Source organism: Petaurus breviceps, unplaced genomic scaffold (genome assembly GCF_028583685.1).
Source record: "Petaurus breviceps papuanus isolate PSGF00001 unplaced genomic scaffold, PetGlider_PUasm1.0 90919, whole genome shotgun sequence".
Lineage (NCBI taxonomy): Eukaryota > Metazoa > Chordata > Mammalia > Diprotodontia > Petauridae > Petaurus > Petaurus breviceps.
The window spans coordinates 29,604,347-29,627,262 of record NW_027187378.1 but is presented as its reverse complement, the minus strand read 5'-3'; the positions used below and the strand labels follow the sequence as shown (position 1 = coordinate 29,627,262).

The 22,916-nt window shown below is 38.2% G+C and overlaps 1 protein-coding gene across 9 annotated transcripts in view; it reads right to left on the bottom strand.

Moving 5' to 3' along the window:
* Positions 1–22,916, bottom strand: part of PEBP4 (phosphatidylethanolamine binding protein 4) — a 416,346-nt gene that overhangs the window by 305,873 nt on the left and 87,557 nt on the right. For 6 of the 9 annotated variants that reach the window (XM_069075687.1, XM_069075685.1, XM_069075686.1 and 3 more), the window contains one exon: positions 7,757–7,827. The exons of the other annotated variants lie outside the window; for them this stretch is intronic. The gene's annotated coding sequence lies outside the window, so the exon portion shown is untranslated. The remainder of the gene's footprint in view (positions 1–7,756; positions 7,828–22,916) is intronic. 9 annotated transcript variants of the gene reach the window in all.

Sequence of the window (22,916 nt, the reverse complement as noted above, 5' to 3'; positions counted from 1 at the left end):
CTTTCCTTTCCTTTCCTTTCCTTTCCTTTCCTTTCCTTTCCTTTCCTTTCCAACTTTGAAGTCTGAACTTAAAACAGCATATACACTGCACCATTCTTAAACTATTGGGTGTGGCCCTTCATGGTCCCATATATAGAACCCCTAATGGGTTGTGGCAGGGGGTGGAGTATCAAGGCAAATATTTTCAAAACTCCTGTCTAAATTCCTCATCTAGTTATTAAAAAAAACTTTAGGTGGCCCCAGATCTAAATGGGGTATTGTTTGGGAGGATTTTCCCCTATCCCTCAAATGGAATATTCCCTAAATCTTGTAGAATCCCTCTCATTTTTTCCTCATAGTTGGGGTGGAGGGATGGGGTCAAGTGACTTCTCCTAGGGTGGCCTACTCACAATCTATAGCTGAGCTAGGGTCTCTCCATTCTATGCCTATTTAAAAGCATTTGTCTTAGTCCTGTTTTCCTGGTTAGGAGATTGCATCTTCCTACTCCATCATTTTATACAATAGACAGGGATTTCAGAGTCATATAGTTCTCATTTTTGTTTGAGAAAGGGCTAAGGTCCTGGAGAGATCATTCTTCAGATTGTTTCCACCCATCCCTTGACTGGCTCCTCATCTACTCTTTCATCACGTGTGAAAATAGTGTGAAGCCATTAAGAAGGCACCTATGTTCTTCTGAGTTTAGGTCTGGGAATTATAGATCTTGCATAGTTTTGCTAGGTCAAGTTTCCCGTACTTGTTCTGATCCTGGGCAAAGTCTGATCCAGGATTTTCAATTCATGCCAAATGTCTATATGTTATCCACAGGCATAATAGCTGGGCCTGTGGTCCGCCAGGTGAGGAACTCCCCTTCTGAAGGGAGGAAATCAATGGTTAACTCAGCAGAGATCTGGTGAGAAGATCCAAAGTGATGGTTAGCCCTACTAAGACTTTCATGAGGCTACTTCTCCAGTCATTCCCTCTACTTCTATTTATCCACATGGGCTGAGTCAGCAGTCAGATGAGCTACTTGGAGTCAGCATTATTATGACTTCAGCATCTTATTCAGATCCTTTCATTGTATTCTACTTTTGTCTCCCACTATATTCCAATTCATCCTCCTGCCTCAAGTGTGAGCACTCTCCCTTGCATGAACATTCATATCATAATGCCCCAACTGGACCCGCCCATCTTACTAGCTTCCAAGCACTTATTTTCTGAACTATCTCATATTTTCCACATAATTTTACTATTGGGGCATCAAATGTTAAAGTCTTGTCAAGAACCACACCACTTTTTCTAATTTAGGCTCTTGAATATGGCTTTGACATTTCTTACCTTCAGTGCCTCTTTCCATGTTTCTAATTCCTTTTATTTATGATGCCTTGGCCTACATTTTAAAACTATATCTACACACAACTTGAATGACTTCAATCAATTCATTCAACAAGTTCACTCATTTTGTTCCTGTGCTTGTTGCTGTCACCTATGGACCACCATAGATGACATAAACACCACTGTCTCCTCCTCCTTTAGTACCGAACTCAGTCTTCTCTACCCCATGTCTTTCCACCTTCGTATATCCCGCCTCTCCTTCCCAATTCCTTAACCTCTCCAACTTCTAAACTATCTTTTCCAATCTACCTTAACCACAAGCAGTAGTGCTCATAACTTAGAGACATTATCCCCCTCCACCTCTTCATCCTCCACTCAAATGAATTTACCCCAGGTAGGGGAGTTTGCTTATGGCTCTGGCACTTTCTGTAGTGCCTTTGGGAAGCTTAGGTTTCTTGCAAAATGACTCAGAATCAAATGAAACATCAGGATTGAGGAAGGGTGTGGTTACATTATGTAATAACCAGGAGCCTTCCCTGATATCAGCATTTCTCTGTTTCTCTTCGGATATATCAACCCCTAGGTAGGAAGCCAGGGAAATTGTGTGTTGTTTTCCTTCTCCCCTGGGCATCTGGTATGCTGTGGTTATGACTCCCCAATAGCTAAGAGTTGCCCTTTTGTAATGAAGAGAGTTTATGTCAATATGGACTACAATGGACTATATATAATACATGACACATCAGAGATTGGTAGAAATGTTTACATACCCAGTCTGCCATAAGAAATTAAATGTATACTTTAAACATGGGGAGAGGAATAGAGTTGAAGGAGAGTGAATCAAGTGAGAATGAACATGATTCCAACTGTTTCTACAATACTAATATTTCCCATATATTGAGTCCTTCAAAATGATAAACTCTAAAGCAAAGCAAAACTTTAGTTTTCTTCTTTTTTTCAGAATACCATAGCATCTAGGACTAAAAATTTTAACTTCCATTTTAAGAGAGAAAGAGAAAAGAAAACAAGGGAAATCCTGCTGGAAGATTCAGGGATGGTAACTGCTTTTGCTCCAACAAATGGAGTAAGGCAGGGACAACTAGGTGGTGCAGTGAGTAAAGCATTGGTCCTGGAGTCAGTAGGACCTGAGTTCATATCCAGCCTCACATACATAACACTTACTAGCCATGTGACCTTGGGCAAGTCACTTATCCCCAACTACCCTGCCTTCCCCCCTCCAAAAAGCAAAAAAAAAAAAAAAGAAGAATAAGGGGGCAAAAGAGGGATGAACAAAAGACAAACAGTATCTAAGAAATAAAAAACTCCAGCATACCCTAAAGTGTCAAGATTAGGGACGGAGGAAGAACTGAATAGTTCACAGTCTGCTTTAAGTGGCTATCTTGGGAAGGAGGCAGATTGCAGAATAGGAAGTTGTTTGAGCTGCGAGAGGGGAGGCATGGGCTGAAGACACTGTATGCCCCATTCAGTCTGGAGGTGAGCAGAAGAGGGATGGTTATTTCTTCAGTTTTTCAGCAAGTGTGAGGGAAGGAGGAAGGTAATAATAGTGAAAGGGAAGGCCTTGGGAATGGAATAGAAAGGGGATCTTGCACCAGAGGGGTAAATTAAAGATGATAGTTAAAGCTTTTCCTCTGGGGGTGAGGAAGGTCTATATTTGTGTTGAGAAAATGGGACCTTATACAGGCAGAATGAGTATATAGATGACTATCTTCTCTAAAGCAAAGATTATGCTTTCCAAGTCTGCACTCCACCCCAGGAGAGGATATTAATAAGGCCCTGGGGGTAGCCAACATAAAGAGGATTATATTGGCCTTAGGAGGGATAAATGGTCACATTAAGGACTGGAGGTAGAACACAGCTAATGACTCAGGTTAGAGAGTGACGACCAGCTCACCTACTGCTTACTTTATGAACTAGTACTTCCCAGAATAAAGCACAGAAGAAAGTCCTACAAAACAAGGTGGAGAATGGGATGGTGTAAGATCTATAAATATCCAAATAGGGACAGAGGAGATTGTTCAAATGTGGTGCTACAGAAGCTCTGCCTCTCATGATGGACCCCCGAAACAAAGAGATAGATCAGAGTTTAGCCCATGAATTAGAGGACAGAGTTCAGGAGAAACAAATGACCAGAAGAAGATAGAAATAAGGAAGAAGAAAGAGCAAAAGAAAACTTTTAGAAAGGCGAACCACAAAAGGATATGAAGGTATGATGTTGGGGGACAGGGGTTTTTGAACCACACAATCTGCACAAGAAAGAAGGGCTAAGGAAGGGTGGGAAATAGATGAAGGAACAAATGAATTAATGAATGAATAACAAGAGAAATTAACTTACTAAAATCCAAAGAATGAAAGAGAATGCAGATAAAGAGATGAGAGGTACCTGTGGGAAAAGACTAGCATCAAATCAATGTTTAAAAAAAAAAACAACCTAAAGTTTAAAGTACTGACTTAAAAGAAGAAAGGGATGGAGATTAAACCAAAAAAATAATGGAAGAAAACGCAAACTTGGCAATCATAACTTTAAATGTGAATGAATTAAGCATTCTAACAAAACAGAAGAGAATGGCAAAATAAGAAAAATGATAATTTGCTACATACAAAAAGTATATCTTAATCACATAAAAAATAAAACCAAAATTTATCATCCATCAAAGGACTCCTGCAAATCAGGATTTGCCATCACGCTATCATAAAAAGCAAAAATAAACATTTGAAAAATGAAGAGATAAACAGGGAAAACATTTATTCTTAAAGGCATCATGAACAATGAAACTATCATAATCAAGCATAATCAAACTATATCATATACTTTCCAAATTCATAGAAGAATTAACATAATAATTGCAGAAGACCTTAATGTTCTTCAGAGGATTGTCTACAAAAATCTAACAAAGTCAAACAAAAAGGACTGCTAGAGAAATTAGGTTTGAAAACTATATTTTCTGAACAGAAATGAAATGTTTTTCAGCATTAATGGTAGCTTTACAAAAAGAGGCCTTCTCTTAGTATTGAGAAGTTACACATAAATATGCAGGAATATTAGACACATTTTTACAGGCTACAAGACAACAAAAATAGGGAACAGAGATGAATACATAGACCAAAAAGGATACAGTAATGACATTCTGAACAAGTAGGTCAAAGAACAAAACATTAAAACAATTAATGGCTATATGAAAAAGAATAATAATGCAACAATACATCAAAATTGGGGGGATGTAACTAGTACATTATCTCTCTAAAAATACACACTAACAAAATAGAAAAAGAGAGGTTTAATGAACTGAGCATACAATAAAAAATGGAAGGAAAATGACAATTAAATTTATAACCCCCCAAAAATTGTAAGAGAAAATTTAAAAACTAGAGAAATAGATAAAATGGAAAATGAAGACTTATAGAAGTAATAAAACTAAAATCTACTTATTTGAAAAGAGAGCAAAATCAATAAACCTTTAGCAAAAAAAAAAATCAAACTACATAATACAGACATTAGATTTGAGCTAACTTTCATTACCTGACCTGGGTTATTGACAAAGTAAATTTAAAACTGTGGTAAGGCCAACTTTGTAGGAAATTTTGAGCAGAGAAGAAAATTTCTACAAGTGACCTGAGCTGGAGAAGAACTGGTCTGAGATCATATCCAAAACACAGGAGGACTGCATTAGATATTGCTAGAGGAACAGAGAAAGACATATCTATGAAATCAACAATTCTATTGCTGTTTACTTTTTCCTTTTGTGCCTTTTATCTGAAAGTCTACCTATCAAAGGGGATTGCCCCCTTTAATTTTGTCAAAATATCATCAAAGGGAATATTCCTCTTTGATTTTGTCAAAGCACTGTCCATCTTTCCTTTTTCCCCTTATGTTGCCTCGTCTCATAAGTCCCATAGTCAGAAACCCTTGATGAAATGTTTGTCAGACCAGTTAGTGATTCATTGAGGAGGCCATTCCTCTCAACAGAATCAAATGGGGGGGATGAGAGAAGTGATTATGAATAATGAGTGAAAGATCCAGAGTTTCCCCCTTTTTCTAAAGTCCTGACTTTTAAAAGTTCAGTCTCTTTTTTTTTGAGGGGGGAAGGCAAAGCAATTGGGGTTAAGTGACTTGCCCAAGGTCACACAGCTAGTGTGTCAAGTGTCTGAGGTTGGATTTTAACTCAGGTCTTCCTGATTCCAGGGCCTGTGCTCTATACACTACTCACTATGCCACCTAGCTGCCCCATTGCTGATAATGAGATTGGAGTAGCTTTCTTGTTCAGATCTGACCCAAGTTGGGTAGCCATTGTGTTCTGCTCAGACTTGGGTGGGGCATAAATTCTTTGAATAGATTGTTCTAGGGTGAGGGTGGTCTGGGTATAGAGATAGTCTCTCCCAGCTAAAGGTGACATGTTGTCACTCTCAGCCCCTCATTGAATACCCACTGTTCAGAAGGGTATATAAACTGTGAACCCATCCACCATGATTGTGTCTGGTCTCAGAGAGAGGCCAAATGACCATCCTTTTATTAATAAACATACTGGTCTTATCAATAAAATGATTAAATTACCCAGAAAAAATCAAGTTACACAAATCAAAAATAATTGTGGTAAATTCACATAAAAGAGGATAAATGATTAGAACCATTTATATACAATTATATGGTAGTAAAATTAAGAATTTAAGGAATGTAGGGGCGGCTAGGTGGTGCAGTGAGTAAGAGCCCCGGTCCCAGAGTTGGGAGACCTGGGCTCAGTTCCGGCCTCAGATACTTAATACCCACACAAAATAACTGGCCGTGTAACCTTAAGCAAGTTACTCAACCCCAATTGCTTAAAAAAAATAATTTAAGGAATGTGATTACATGATCAGTACTTAGTACAGTGCTCCTAGTAGTTGCTTTAATGTTTATTTTTTATTGATTGATTACATAAAAAAATATAGAATATCCAAATTAATAAAACAAGAAGTAAAGATCATAAAAAAAGCCCAATCAAAGAAGGTCAAATTGAATAAGTCTTAAAGGAATATCAAAAGGGGGAAAAGCCCTGGTCCAGATGGATATACAGGTAAAGTATATCAAATAGATAAAGAACAAGTTAGTATCTATATGTTACAAATTTTTTTTTATAATTAAGAATACTATTGGGGTGGCCAGGTAGCACAGTGAGAAAGAGCACTGGCTCCAGTGTTGGGATGACCTGGGGATCGAATCCCGGGCTCAGACACTTAGCACCCACCCAGAAACATCTGTCCGTGTAACCTTGAGCAAGTTACTTAACCCCAATTGCTTAGGGGCTCAGTGAGTAAGAGTACCGGCTCCAGTGTCAGGATGACCTGGAGATCAAATCTGGGCTCAGATACTCAGCACCACACCCAAAAATAACTGGCTGTGTAACCTTGAGCAAGTTACTTAACCCCGATTGCTTAAAAAAAAAAGAATACTATCAATTTCCTTTTGTGAGATAAATATTATCCTAATACCTAAACCATGGAGGGATAAAGGAGAGAAAGAAAACTGTAGATCAATCTCACTTATGAATATTGATGAAAAATTTTAAAATGGATTTTTGGATAAATACCTTATCTTTTCCTCTACCAGAGAGCCATTTCTTATAACATAGAATTAAAAAAGAAAAATAGGAAGAAGAGAAACATTCACCAAAACCAATCAACATATTTAAAAATGTGACATTATATACAAAATTCCACACCTTTTGGGACCCTTTGCCTCACAAAGTGGACAAGGGTTTCTTCTCTCATTCCTTCTTTGAAGACTAGTTTATTCTTTATAATTTCAATACATTAATTTTCAATAGTTTTGTGATAGTTCTTTCCATTTACATTGTTGTAGTCATGGTGTATGTAGCTTTTCTTTTTCTGCCTACTTCACTTTGAATTATTTCTTATAAGTCTTTCCATGGTGCAAAATTTTCAAATAAAATTCCAACAAAGACTTCAGCAATATATTTTAAAAATTATTCACTATTGATGAGTGAAATGAGCAGAACCAGGAGAACATTGTTCATAGTAACAGCCACAGTGTGCCACAACTGCCTTTGATAGACTTAGCTCTTCTCAGCAATGCAAGGATCTAAGACAACTCTGAAAGACTCACCATGGAAAATACTATCACATCCAGAGAAAATACTCTGGAGTCTGAATGCAGATGGAAGCATACTATTTGCTCTCTTTTTCTTTTTTTGTTTTGTTTTGCTTCTTCTTTCTCAAAATTCCTCCCATCGGTTCTAATTCTACTTTACATCATGACTAATATGAAAATATGTTTAATAAGACTGTATAAGTAGAGCCTATATCAGATTACACACTGTCTTGGTGTGGGGGAAAGTGAGGGAGGGGGAGAAAATTTAAAACTCAAAATCTTATGGAAGTGAATGTTGAAAACTAAAAATAAATACATAATTTTAAAAAAATTAAAATTACTCACTCTGACCAAATTGAATTTTTTCCAGGGATCCAAAGAGCTTCAGCATTAGGGAAGCCATCAATATAATTAATCTTAAGAAAAACAAATCAAAACTACATGATTATATAAAGAAAAAATATTTGTCAAAAAGAATTCATTTATGTTAAAAATCTAAAATGCATAGGCATAGAAGTGTACATTTAATATGCTAAAAAAAGTATACATATAAATTGAAAAGCTGGCATTATTTGCAAGAGTCAGGCGAAGGGTTCTTGGGAATTACAAACATAAAGCAAGGATGAAACTTGCCCCTCTTATACAGTTCTATAAGAATTCTTATTGAAATAGTAGTAAGAAAGAGAAAGAAAAGGCATGAACATTGACAAAAAGGAGACAAAATTATCCTTACTTGTAAGGCAATATGATGATTTTCTTAGAAAGTCCCAGAGAATCACAAATAAATTGAGACAGTAAATTTACAAGATAGAATATAATCATTTTATATAACAATAAATCAAACCTAGAAGAGATGATAGGAAGAGACATCTCATTTAAAATAACTATATAATGAATAAAATATCTAGAAGATGACTATTAAGAAACCTAAAAATTTAGGTAAACATGATTACAAAATAATTTTTATAAAAAATAAAAGATGTAAGTGAAGAGATATTAACTGTTTGTGGTTGGACCACTCCAATATGATAAAAATCGTGACATCATCTACTTTACAGATTTAGTACTATATAACTACTCCCTGGTTATTTTATGGAATTAGGCAAAAATAATAAAATTTTTTTGGAGGAGCAAATGTCTAGAATTTTATGGGAAATAATGAAAAAAATAGGAATGAAGGGAGAATAGCATTTCCAGATTTCAAAGTACATAATAAAGTAGAAATCACCAAAATCGTTGGTATTATTTAAAAAATAGAAAAGTAGATGAGTGGAACACACTAGATAAACAATCAGAAACAACCAAACTCATAGCCCCATGTTTAATAAACTCAAGATAAGCCACTTTACTCCCAATTTGATAAATTGTGCTAAAAAAAATAGGAATTAATTTGGCAACAAATAGATTTAAGTCTAGCAACTTACATCAAATTCCATACTAAGTTCCAAATAGTTATGTAGCCTACACATAAAAGGTCCCAACATTTCTTTAAATCAAGCAAAATCGAAGTGCTTGTCTCCTTGATGTCTTTGTTTGAGAAAATTCTTAACCTAGCAAAGGCTAAGATAATTCTGAATACATGATATTGAAAATATTTTGCAGAAAACAATACATCTAGGACCAGAAAAGAAACCAAATTTTTTCTCTCCCACCTCTTCCTGCCCACTGAAAAAAACAAAACAAAACAAAACCCACCTTGTAACAAATATGCATAGTCAAATGAAACAAATTATACCATTGACCACATCCAAAAATTATGACTTATTCTGCACCTTCAGTCCATCACCTCTCTACTGGGATATAGGTAGTAAGCTTTATCATCATTCTGATGGAATAGTGGTTAGTGATTTTGTTGATCAGAGTTCTTAAGTATTTTAAAGTTTTTCTTTGCAATGTTTGAACAAACAGTTCTTAAAAGAATTGTAAATTATTAACAAACATATGGGGAAATTGCTCCAATCACTAATAATAAGAGAAATATAAATCAAGACAATTCTCAGGTCTTGCCTGCACACCAAAAATCATAAAGATGATGAAGTATGGGAAGTGTTAGAGAGGGGTTCAGGAAAGGCAGGTTCACTAATACACTGTTGATGGAACTCTGAATTGGTTTAGCCGTTCTGGAAAGCAATGTGGAATTATGCTAAAAAAAAAAATAAAAATGACTTAGAGTATTGGTCTAGAGATTCCACTGTTGGGTATGTATCTGTAGGAGGTCAAAGACAAGGGAAACAAAGGTCCCAGATATACCAAAACATTTATAGCTGCACTTACGTGGTAGAAAAGAATTAAAAACAATAGATTGGGTAAGAGCTAAACTAACTATGGTATATGAATGTTGGTGGAAGATTATTTTGTTGTAAGAAGCAAAAAAATGGGAAAAATTCAGATGCAACATTCCCTTATTTTATAGCAACCCTTCTCCAATGTTCTGCATAGCAATAAGAGATTTTGGTCTTTAAAACATAAGCTCCTTGAGAGTAAAAGTCGTTTCTTTAAAAAAAAAAAATTATATCCTATGTGTATAGAACAGTGTAGGTACTTAATAAATAGTTGTGGATATATTTGACAATGAAGGTCAACTGGACCTGATATGGGTTACACTACAGGAGCTGTGATAAGTCAAGATTAGAGAAGGAAGCTGTAGCAGTCATAGAAGCTGTCTTCTCTTGTTGGGATCATCTTCTAAGTCCACTCATTCTCTTCTGGGATGAACTAGCTGCAACCAGAAGAGGGTGGGGGTCCCTATCAGTATCGATATAGGCAGGACCAAATTCCACATGTTGGGCTAAATTAAGATTCCAGGTCCTCTTGGATGCATTCCCAGTGTTGTCAGTTCCAGGATCAGAATTCTAAAATGTCTACTTTGTTGTCTATTGACTTAGTTGTAAATGGAGGACTGGCCAATGAGGGTTCAGTTTTCAAACTATTTGCAATATTCCCTGCTCGTGCAGGTGATAACTGTTGGTATCCAACACCTGAGGCTTGTTGAGTTTCCTTCTGGTCATGAATGACAGAAGGGCAAGTGCTGCATGGTGATAAGGAGCTTTCTGTTTGGCTTCAGAGCCAGAAAGATTGAAGCTAGAGTCAGAACTGAGTTTGAATGTAAAAGAATCAATATGCCCATTGACCCTTTTTGAGCTTCTCTCTACCTTGTCAACTTTTAAATGAGAAAAAAAATGCCTTGAGCCTCTGGATAAGAGGAAAGTTAGTAGCCTTGGATACCTGATCATCCTACCTAGCTGCCAAATATCCCTGAGCACATGGTTCCTCTTTCTTTTTTGTTTCATTTTTTCTAGTCTTAGGTGATTGAATATCCAGAGATAGAACCAACCAAAGTTTAAAACAGTGTAAGCTTCAAAAGGCTAGAAGAGGCTTCCAAGGGTCCCTCAGGAACCCTAACCAGTAACAGAGCAATAGCAGAGTCTGATAAGACCACTAGAGCCTATAGCAGCAGGGCAAGCCGAGTCTGATGAGCCAGTCCCAAGTAGCAAACTGTTTGACCCTGCCCATCAATAGATTGATTTTTAAGACACTAATCCCAAGGTATTAGTCCAGCTGAACAAGGGAGAGACATCCATTGGCTATGCCACACTCAGAAGGCAACTAGATGAAGACTCCAGAAAGGGACAAAAGAACTCCCAGAGCCCCGAGGTACCCCTCAGCCACATGCATTGCCTCCATGGATGCCTTATTACCTTTCTGCTTTAGTTTGAGCTCGGGCTCAAATGTGAGATGAAAAGAGAATTTGTCCTTGCATTGGATAGGGAGAAGGGTTGTTTTGTACCAACCTGTTCAAGTTTGAGCCCACTCTCCACGGGGACTGAGCGAGCATGTATAGAGGGGAGAATGTCCTTCCTGTTCAGGGGGATGTTTTTGTAACCTGCCTTGTTTTATCTTCTTGTTGATATCTTTTTGTAAAGGGCTAATTAACTGGTTAATCAATATTAAGAGGAACACACCAGATGAGAACTCAGGAGTGACAGTATTTAGAAACCTTGGCCCCTCAGGGCTAACTGATAATAGAACCTTGAAGAGGGGAGTATTCAACTGCCCTTTGGGGACCTAGGTGTAAGCAACAATCATGTATAGGGCACCCCTAGGCCTGTTCAAAGAAGAGCAGGAGGGAAGGGCTAAACAAACTCAAACTGTACATTTCTAGAACTTCTGGGTCTGAATGAATCCTCTGTTGAGGGACTTCTGAGACTTGGAGGAAGTGTCAAGTCTTGATAGATGCTTTGTGGTTTTATCAGGCTTTGGACGCTAGTTAATATGCTGTCTTACTATGCTGAGAATAAGAAACCATCTTATCTAATATCCAAGAAGGTCTATTTGTTTCCAAGCAGAGATGATGCCATTATGTCATGGGCATGTGATAAGGGATCATTAATATAAATACAGGAAGTTCAAAAAGGAGGTGGGTCACAGGGGCCAAGTGGAAATTAAAATTTGGAAGACCCAGAAATTCATCCACCACATCCTTTGACAATGAGTCAGTATCATCCTACTAAGAGAAGTGAAGACTTAGGGATAGAGGGTTGCTTACTCTCTGGCAATCAGACGACAGGAGCTTGGGTCTTTTACCCAAGTAGAATATGTGCAAATTTGCCAGGGTGAGCGTAGGACTCCTCAGTGCTATCGGTGCCATAGGGTAGGCCAATAGAAAAACTTGGGAGACTTGTATGAAATTATAAAAAAAAAATGAAGTGAGCAAAACCAAGAAAAATGAATTCAATAGTGTTAATGAAAAGTCACACAGTAAAAGAAGAATGTTATTTATAACAACCAATCTTGGTCCTGGAGAATAGAGGATGATATATACCTCCCTCTCTCCCTGAGAGAAGTGGAGGACTATAGATATGGGATATTACACAAGTTGTCAGGTGTTTTGTTTAACTTTTTATTTTTTGTTAGAAGTGAAGGTTTATACTCAGCAATGCAAGGATCTAAGACAAAGATCTAATCCCAAAAGACTCACAATTGAAAATGCTATCCACATCCAGAAAAAGAACTATGGAGTCTGAATGCAGATCAAAGCATACTATTTGCTCTCTCTTTTTGTTTTGTTTTTCCTTTCTTTTGATTCCTCCCATTCATTCTAATTCTTTTTTACAACATGACTAATGTGAAAATACATTTAATAAGAATGTATACGTAGAGCCTATATCAGATTGCACACCATCTTGGGGAGGGAACAAGGGAGGCAAAGAAAATTTAAAACTCAAAAGTTTCTGGAAGTGGATGTTGAAAACTAAAACTAAATTAATTATTTAAAAAAATAAGTATAGGGAAAAAAAAGAAGTGAAGATTTAGTGGGGGTGGAGAGGACATATCTGGAAATGAATGTGATGTAAAAACCAAAGGAATTGATAAAACTTGTTTTCTTAATTGGCGAAAAGATATCATCAAAAAGATAGATAACCAGAAAAGGAAGCAAGCAGGCCATAGAAATAGAATGTAACAGACAGCTGCATGAAGCCTGGGTACTGACTAATTGTCAAGAGACCTATAAGAAAGCCCCCTAGCATAGTGGGTGACCCTCTGGTGAAGGATTGATTGCAATGCAAAAACAAAGTTGTAGGATGAGATAGTGTGGGGGGTTGTGATCTAAAACAGTGGGAGGGAATGCTCCTACCAATGAAATCACAAAGCCATGAAATATTATAAGTATATCACAAGGGGAGGGGGAAGGAGCCAAGATGGCAAAATAGAAGGAGGCGATGCAACTGAGCTCTCTCTGGTCTGGTCTCCTCCGAATAGACCTAGAAAATGCACTGGACTGAATCTTCACAGAGAAATCCAAAAAAAAGTCACAATGAAATTTTGTCCTGCAGACACTGGGAATAGGGTCCAACACATGCAGTCCAGGGCTCAGTAAGAAGCTGTGCTCTAGGACAAAAGGAAGCCCTACACCCATCCAAGGCACCAGGGCCCAAACTGGGCACTGCAACAGGAACAGGTGGGAACCGGCAACTTTGCTACCCATTATCCACTTCTGGGTCCCAGATCTAGGACAGAGTGAGAAGGAGATGGTGACATTCACTTCCCAGGAAGGGCAGCTATGATCAGTACACTGGTGTGGTTCAGACCCCAAGCACAGAGCAGGGTCTCACTTCAAGCATCTAGCCCAGCCTGCAGAGGAATAACCAAGGCAAGAATCCTAGGCCAAAGGGAGAAGCTAGGATTCTGCCACTCTGAACCAACAGAACTTTCCAGCTGAGTGGTAGGAGCAAGGTCTAGCAAAAGTCTATACTTGCTCAGATCCTATAAACCTAGGTCAGGACCTATCAGAGCTCAGAGGAGAAGGGCAGCAATCAGACTTTGTCCTGGATTGGACTAGTTTGGGAGCACTGAAAGTTTTTAAATCCCCAGCCTGTCCCTGAGACCCTGAAATAACTCAAGACTCAAAGAAAGCAGCAGTAGAACTAGCTCCAGACCTTCCCTCCAGAAGTGACAGAGCCTAGCTCTGATATCAAGTCTAAAGTAAAAAAAAATTGGGCCAGAAAAATGGGCAAACAAACCCACTCTACCACTACCACCATACTGAGATACTATGATGGCAGAGGCATTGAAGACACAAATGCAGAAGAGAATGACTCCAAAATAACCGAAAGAAAAGCCTAAGAAAAAAACACAGCATGAACTCAACCTAAGCTCCTGGAAGAGCAAAAAAAACAAGTCAAAATACTTTAAATGTTTTTATAAATGTGAATGTAAATGTGATCTTGGGCAGTTGGGGGGGGGGCAAGTGGGGAGGAAGAGGAATAGAAAAGGGAGCTATGAAAGAAGGAATTGGAAAGGGAATTAACAGCCTGGAACAAGAGGTACAAAACCTTGCCCAAGAAACAAACTTCCTGAAAATTAGAATGGACCAAATAGAAGCCAATGACTTCATGAGATACCAAGAAATATTAAAACAAAGTCAAAGAACTGAAAAAAGTAGAAGTAAATGTGAAATACCTCAGAGCAAAGCCAACTGACACAGAAAATATATCAAAGAGAAACATTTAAGAATTATTAAACTATCTGAAAGCCATAATCAAAAATAAATAAATAAATAAATAAATGAAAAGACCCTGGACATCATATTTCAGAAAATCTTAAAGTACAACTTCCCAGATTTCTCAGACCCAGAGGGTAAAGTAAAAATATGAAGAATCTGTTGGTCACCTCCTGAGAGAAGCTTCAAAATGAAAACTCCTAGGAATATCATGGCCAAAATCCAGGATTTCTAGGTGTAGTGCCAACACAATATTCACAGTGCCAACAGTAACTGTAAATATGCTGGCATAGTGCTCAATTGCGAAATATAACAGATTCTCCATATAGAAGACAGAAGCAAAATATTTATTCAGACACCAGAAAACTGAATCCCAAAACCACAAAGCCAAATCCATCATAGTAGCAAAGGAGTTAATATACCATAATGCCACAGAGAGACACACCATCCCTTAGCCTTTCCACAAACCAATACTCACAAGCCTAGCTATCTGCCTGGGTGGGTCCTCTCCTTCCTCCAGTTCTAACTGTTCTTATTCCCAGCTTCCTGTGGGCTCTGTTCCACCCTTCTGTAAACTCCTCCCACCACAGGTTCCATGTGATTACATTCAGCCTATTGGAGGCAGGGAAGAATCTTCAATCAGGGAAGGTCTTCAAATTCCCTTAGTCTTATTAAGCAGCAGGGAAGATCTTCAAATTCCTATTTACCATTACATTCAGCCCCAAGATCTTTCATGTCCTTTACATAGCGAAAATACATTAACAATACATTTTATTACATAGGTTAATAGGAGTTCAGGGGTAACTGATGTCAACAGAACTTTACAACAATATAACAGGGATAGCAGAAAATAAGCACATAAGACAATATCTTAGGGTAGGGACTTGAGCACAAGCACCCCATCATTACCCCCTAGAACGAACATGAAGTGCCCACCAGAAATTATACACTAGAGGCCCCTTAAGCCTGCTAGAGGGGACCCCTACTAGGTTCCTTGGAAACCACCTAATAGGCTCCAATAGTAAAGAAATGTTTCACCTGTGTTGCTAAAATCATGCCACAGATTCTCACGGATTCAGGTCTATTTATGTTTGTATCCAAGGCTTTACTAAGGGACTATGGCTTCGCTTCACTTCAGTAGAAATAATACTAAGGCTTTGTTTCAATAAGAATAATACTGAGAATGCTTTGCTTCAATAAGAATAATTCTGAGAATACTTTGCTTCAATAGAAACAATGCTAAAGACATTGCACCCCTTAGAAACATATTCTGTTGCTAGCAATCACATTGTCTATAAAATTATGTCTAACAGAAAGCTCGGGACTGTCTTTGCCTCTGAGAGGCAGTCACCAGCTGGTTAATAAACACTCCTATCAAATTATAATTGGCTTTGCTGTCCTGTTTCTCAGATGTCCACTACAAACAGGGCTCAAAATCTTGGGATAAGGGGAAAATATCTCTTCTCCCATAGCTACTTCCTGCTGAAATTGAATGTAGAGCTGTTCCTGCCCCCAAGAGATCCCATTCAAGAGGTCAGTTCTTTCTGGCATCTGGAGCTTGGTCAATGCCAGGGGTGACACATCATAGTCATGGACAGGGGGTGACATGTAGCTTAAATGGTCAGGCATCTGCAGGTAAAGGGTACTAAACCTGCAGGAAACAAACCTTGCAAGCAAGTTTAACAGACAAAAAGCCAAAAAGAAAAAAAATATATAGGGTCAGCTGTGTTTCTGGAGTCCATGAACTATCATAGCCTCATTCACAGTAGAGAATATATGATACTGTCCTCCTTGTTCTGTTTTAATGGCTTGATGTACTGCCATAAATCCAGCATATTGACTAATTCCACCTGTCCCAGTACTTTTCCTTAATCTGAGTCTCCCTGAGGGTGTGACAAACTTGGATACAATAGTTCAGAAAGATCTGTAAGGGCAGTTCTCACTTCTCTATTCCAGCCAACATCAAGCCCCTTTTCGTGATACATTTGAAATACCATAAATTCTTCCAAAATCTACCCCTGCTCTCAATAGAGCAGTAAACCTTTTCTTGTCAATCTATTCTGACTTTGAATCTGCTGGCTATTTACTCTTCTATCTTGAGGAAATGTATCTTTTTCCCATTCCCCCAAGTCACTTAGCTGTGAAATCTTATTCAGCATCTCTGAAAGATGGTGCCCTATTTCACCAATTAGTAGGGTCAAAAGTAGGTGCTTATAAGCAGGAGGAGCCATTTCTATGAGGAACTGCTAAGGGGATATTGTGATACACATTTGCATCTCCAACTATGATAAGAATTTTCATTACCTCCTTCATTAACTTTCTCACACAGTTTCTAAGTCAGTACCAGGGTCTCTCTCTACCAAACCACATAGAATCACTGGGATACATTTTATTGCATCCCTTGGCAGCTAAAGCTAACAGATTGGTCATATTTTTACCTCCTTGAATATAGTAATCTCTAAACACTTGCTGTACAAAAGGATTCTGAAAAATGCCTACAAATTTCAAGCAGTCCATGCTATGTACCCATACTCCTCCAGCCTCTTCATCACTGATTCTTACCATCCATGACACTAAGGATTCTCCCATCCTTTGAGGGAATCTACTTAATATATCAGTAACCTCCTGCTGAGTGAAATCCTCAATTATCTCCCTGAACTTTGCTTGACCTCCCTGATTCTCCTACTTTCTTCCTAGTATTGAGTGAACTTCTGCCCTTGTTAAAAAAAAAGCCTCATCATTTAATATTGTATTATTCTGCACCCATGCACTCTCCTGGCAGTGATTATTATGGCAACTAGGCTCAGCCTCTGCCAAAACTGTGTGAACTTTCCTCTTGTTACTTTTCTGCTTCTTTTTCTGAGCCAAACACAGAACAACCCTCTTTTCTACCACCTAAGACTCTCCAACGTGCTCTTCTAAAGGAAAGCCTGAATGCTATAACACAGAAAATTTCTCATTCAAAACAGCTAATTTTTTTCTCCATCTGAGTTTTTTCATGTAGCAGCTTTTCTGCTCAACCTGTTAGTAAAACCCAGCCTCTTCTATACACTCCTTCCAGTTCTCTCCCTGGTTTTATTGGTATTCCTTGCAAAACATGTTTCTGAATCACTAGGTTCGTTCTCCCTTCTGTAACCTCAGGTCCCAGTTTTCACAGAGCCCTGTAGTTTTAGCCCACTCCCTTGCTATGGAAAAATAAGGTAAATCCTCTCATCCTGGGATATCTATTTCTTCTTCTAAGTCCCTTCTGCCTCCGAGGTCCAATATTTCATGATCTCATCCTTGCTGCCAAATGTGGCACCAATGCAAACAGCACTGAAAGCAACTATAAATATGCCAGCATAGTGCTCTATCACAAATTATAACAGACTCATCATATAGAAGATAGAAGCAAAAGATACCAGAAAACCAAATCCCCAACCAGAAAGCCAAATCCATCATAGTAGCAAAGCAGTTAATACACCAAAACACCACAGAAAGCCATACCATCCTTTAGCCTTCCTACAAACCATTACTCACAAGCCTAGCTGTCTGCCTGGGTGCATCCTTTCCTCCCTCCAATTCTGACTCCCAGCTTCCTGTGGGCTCTGCTACATCCATCCGCAAACTCCTCCCACCACAGGTTCCCCAAGTGATTACATTCATTCTACTAGGGGTCAGGGAAAATCTTCAAATCAGGGAAGGTCTTCAAATTCCCTTAGGCTTATTAAGTGGCAGAGAAGATCTTCAAATTCCCATTACCATTATGCCAAGTCAAAGAAAAAAATTCGTTAAACAGCCAGAAAGAATTCAAGTGCCAGGACAGCTAGGTGGTACAGTGAATAGAAAACCAGCCCGGGAGTCAGGAGGACCTGAGTTCAAATCCAGCCTCAGAAATTTAACACTTACTAGCTGTGTGACCTTGGGCAAATCACTTAACCTCAATTGCCCTGCCTTCCCCCCTCCAAAAATATAAAAAAAAAAAGAATTCGAGCACCAAGAAGCCACAACCAGAACCACACATAATTTAGCAACCACTACTATAAAGGAGGGTAAAACTTGGAATACAATATTCCAGAAGGTAAAGGATATGGGTTTTCCACTAATAACTATGTTAACTAATAATTATATAATAATAACTAATAATTATGCAGCAAAACTGAGTATAATGCTAAATGGAACCTTTACTGAAAAGGGGGACTTACAAGCATTCCTGATTGAAGACCAAGACCATAGAAAAACTTTGAAATTCAAACACAGGAGTGAAAAGAAATAGTAAAAGGTAAACATGAATGAACAATGAGAAAGAATTTAAAAAGGATAAATTGCCTTCATTCTAATATGGGGAGATGATATATATGCCCCCCCCTTGGATCTCTATGATCAAGGTTCATAGAGGGAGTTCAATCAGACAAGGCCTGGGAATGATTCTGTTATGTCTTGATGATCTTAAGGACAGAAAGAAAGAGGAAGGGAAATCATAACAAATCATAACAGGAGGGAGAAGGAAGAAGAGGGAAGTTTAGGAAAATTATCTCACATAATCAGGAAGCACAAGTAGACATCTATACAAAGGAGGAGGGGGGGTACAAGGTAGCAACTGACACTCGAAACTCATATGAACTGGATCTTTCAAAAGAAAGAACACATATGCACAAAGGTGGATACAAAACATACATTCCACTTAAGAGGGAATAGAAAAGGAAAGGAAGAAGGAAGAAGACGAATTAGAGGGAGGGTAGATTAAAGTAGAGATTAGCCCTAAGTAAAACAAATTCTAAGAATATAGAAAATATTTATAGATCTTTTTGACATGACTAAGAATTGGAATCTGAGAATGGGTGAACAGGTTATGGTATATAGATGTGATATAATACTATTGTACTGAACTATTATTAGAGTAATGAACAATAAGGATTCCAGAGGACTAATGATGAAATATACTATCCATCTCATGACAGAGAGGTAAAGAACTCAGAATGCAGGATGAGACAAAATATTTTGGACATGGCCAGTATGGAAAATTGTTATGATTGACTGATACATGTTCATAATGGTTTTTGTTTTTCTTGTGTTCTCAACTGGGGATAAGGAGGAGGTGAGACAGATCTTGGTTAATAAAAACAAAAATTTTTTTTTAGTGTAATAAAATGTAGCCAAGGTTGTACTTTGGGCATTTACTATGGGGAAATCATAGCTTAACTAATCCAAACTGGCAAATCTACCAGAATAGCTTCTATAAACGGGTAATCTACTTTTTCAGTGTGGTCTTAAAATTCTATCCACCGATATCCATGTATCGAAACTATGCATTTAAAATAAGATCAAGAGTGTATTGGAGGGATGCAGGCCGGGTAGGTGCGGCGGTGGCGATGCGGCGGCGCGCGGACGCAGGCCGGGAAGGGGCCTGATCAACTCCGAGGGCAAGTCTTCCCACCAACCACAAGGTCCACTACCAGGCCTATCACCAAAGGGCTGGGACTGGAAAGAACAAGGTAAGAAGCAAATGCAGGGGCCCCTATACTGGACAGCAAACACTCCTGGGGCTACCACTTCATAGCCCAGAAATCTTTAAAAAAAAAAAAGCCCCTTTCAGGACCTCCAAAGACGAGGATGACAGAGTGAACCCCACTTGCTCCAAACCCCCCCTCTGACCCTGAAAATATAGTAACTATTGTCCAGGGCAAAACCCTCTACAGTAAAGGCCTGGGATCCTAGAGGAAGGGCGTGGTTAGGACCCTGCCTCAAAATGGGTAGAAAGCAGACTACAAAGACAAAGACTCTAGAGTCCTACTATCCTCAGAGGGAGGAACCAACCTCAGAGGGAGACAATGTGGACTCCACACCCACAGCTGAAACTTCAACAGGGAATGGATCCCAAGCACAGAAGGCTCTCCTAGATGAGATCAAAAGGAACTTTGAAAGCAAAATGAGAGAGATAGAAGAGAAAATGAATAATTCTCTCAAAACAAAAATAGCAGAATTCAAAAAACATTATAATGAGGAAAACATCTCTCTAAAAAGAAAAGTGTATGATATGGAGCTTCAAAAATTAACCAAGGAAAATGATTTGCTAAAAACCAGAATTAAACAAATGGAAACAAATAACTCTATGAGGAACCAAGAAGTAGCCAAGCAAAACAACAAAAATGAAAAATTAGAAAAAGAGGTAAAATACCTCAAAGAAAAAATAACTGACCTGGAAAACAGATCCAGGAGAGATAATCTGAGAATCATAGGCCTACCAGAAAATTATGATGAAAAAATGAGCCCGGACAACATTCCCTAAGAGCTCGTTAAGGAAAACTGCCCTGAGATACTTGAACCTGAGGGGAAAATAGAAATCAACAGAATCCACCGGACACCTGCTGTAAGAGATCCCAAACTGAAAAATCCTCGAAATGTTGTGGCCAAACTCCAGAACTACCAGATAAAAGAGAAAATACTTCAAGCGGCCAGAAAGAAACAATTCAAATATCGAGGGTCCACAGTGGGGATTGCACAGGATTTGTCAGCCTCCACACTGAAAGATCAGAGGCAGTGGAATACAATTTTCAGGAAGGCAAAACAGCTTGGATTACAACCAAGGATCATATACCCAGCGAGACTGAGCATATTCTTCCAGGCAAAGAGATGGTCATTCAATGATATAACAGAGTTCCAGACCTTCTTGATAAAAAAGCCAGAACTCAATGGAAAATTCAACCTCCAATTACGAGAAGCAACAGTGACTTAGAAAGGTAAACAAGGAGAACACATATCATTTTAGAGGGAAAGAGGGGAGGGAGAGGAGCTTTGCATGAGATATGTTCCTGTCATTCTTGATGCGAAGAAAAAATAGCATACCTCATTAAGTATAACAATATCCTACAGGTAGTAGGAGGGGGAAAGGCTTACAAAAGGGGGGTGGGAGTGGTTTGTAGAGAGGGAAGTAGTAAGGGGAAAAGGGAAGGAAAAGGGAGGGGGGCCGAAAAGGGAACACTGAGGGAGGTGGTGGTCAAAAGGAAAACTATTAAGGGGGGGAAGGGAGAAGGGAGGAAAAATATGAACATTAACAGGGGCAGGAATAGGATAAGGGGAAAGAAACAGATAACAATCATAACTGTAAATGTGAATGGAATGAACTCTCCTATAAAATGGAGACAGATAGCAGAATGGATTAGAAATCATAATCCTACAATATGCTGTTTACAAGAAACACATCTGAAACAGAGGGATACACACAAGGTAAAGGTAAAAGGTTGGAGTAAAATATATCATGCCTCAGCTAAAGTAAAAAAAGCAGGGATAGCAATCCTTATCTCAGATAAAGCAAATGCAAAAATTGACCTAATTAAAAGATATAAGGAAGGAAACTATATCCTGTTAAAAGGCACCATCGAGAATGAAGCAATATCACTACTTAACATATATGCACCAAGTGGTGTAGCTTCCAAATTCCTAGAGGTGAAGGTAAAGGAATTAGAGGAAGAAATAGATAGCAAAACTATACTAGTGGGAGACCTTAATCTCCCCCTATCTGAACTTGATAAATCCAACCTCAAAATAAACAAGAAAGAAGTTAAGGAGGTGAACAGGATTTTAGAGAGGATAGGTATGATAGATCTCTGGAGAAAACTGAATGGGGATAAAAAGGAATATACTTTTTTCTCAGCAGTTCATGGCACATACTCAAAAATTGACCATGTTCTAGGGCATAAAAACCTCACAATTCTATGCAGTAAGGCAGAAATATTAAACGCATCGTTCTCAGATCATGATGCAATAAAAATTATATGCAATAAAGGGCCAGGGAAAGACAGACTAAAAACTAACTGGAAATTAAACAATTTAATCCTAAAGAATGAGTGGGTCAAACAAGAAATTATAGAAACAATCAGTAATTTCATTCAAGAGAATGATAATAATGAAACAACATACCAAAATCTGTGGGATGCATTAAAGGCAGTTCTTAGGGGAAGTTTTATATCCATGAGTGCATACGTGATTAAATTAGAGAAAAGGGAGCTCAACGAATTGGGCATGCAATTAAAAAACCTAGAAAAAGAACAAATTCAAAATCCCCAATTAAATACTAAACTAGAAATATTGAAGACTAAAGGAGAGATTAATAAAATCGAAATTAAGAAAACTATTGAACTAATAAATAAAACCAAGAGCTGGTTTTATGAAAAAACCAACAAAATTGATAGACCCTTAGTCAATATGATAAAAAAAGAAAGAAGAAAACCAAATTATGAGTATCAAAAATGAAAAGGGTGAATCTACCTCCAATGAAGAGGAAATCAAAACAATAATTAGGAATTATTTTTCCCAATTGTATGCACATAAATTTGACAATCTTAGGGAAATGGATGAGTATTTAGAAACATACAAGTTGCCTAGATTAACTGAAAAGGAAGTAAATTACTTAAATAATCCCATCTCAGAAAAAGAAATTGAACAAGCCATCAGTCACCTCCCTAGGAAAAAATCTCCAGGGCCAGATGGATTCACTAGTGAATTCTATCAAACATTTAAAGAACA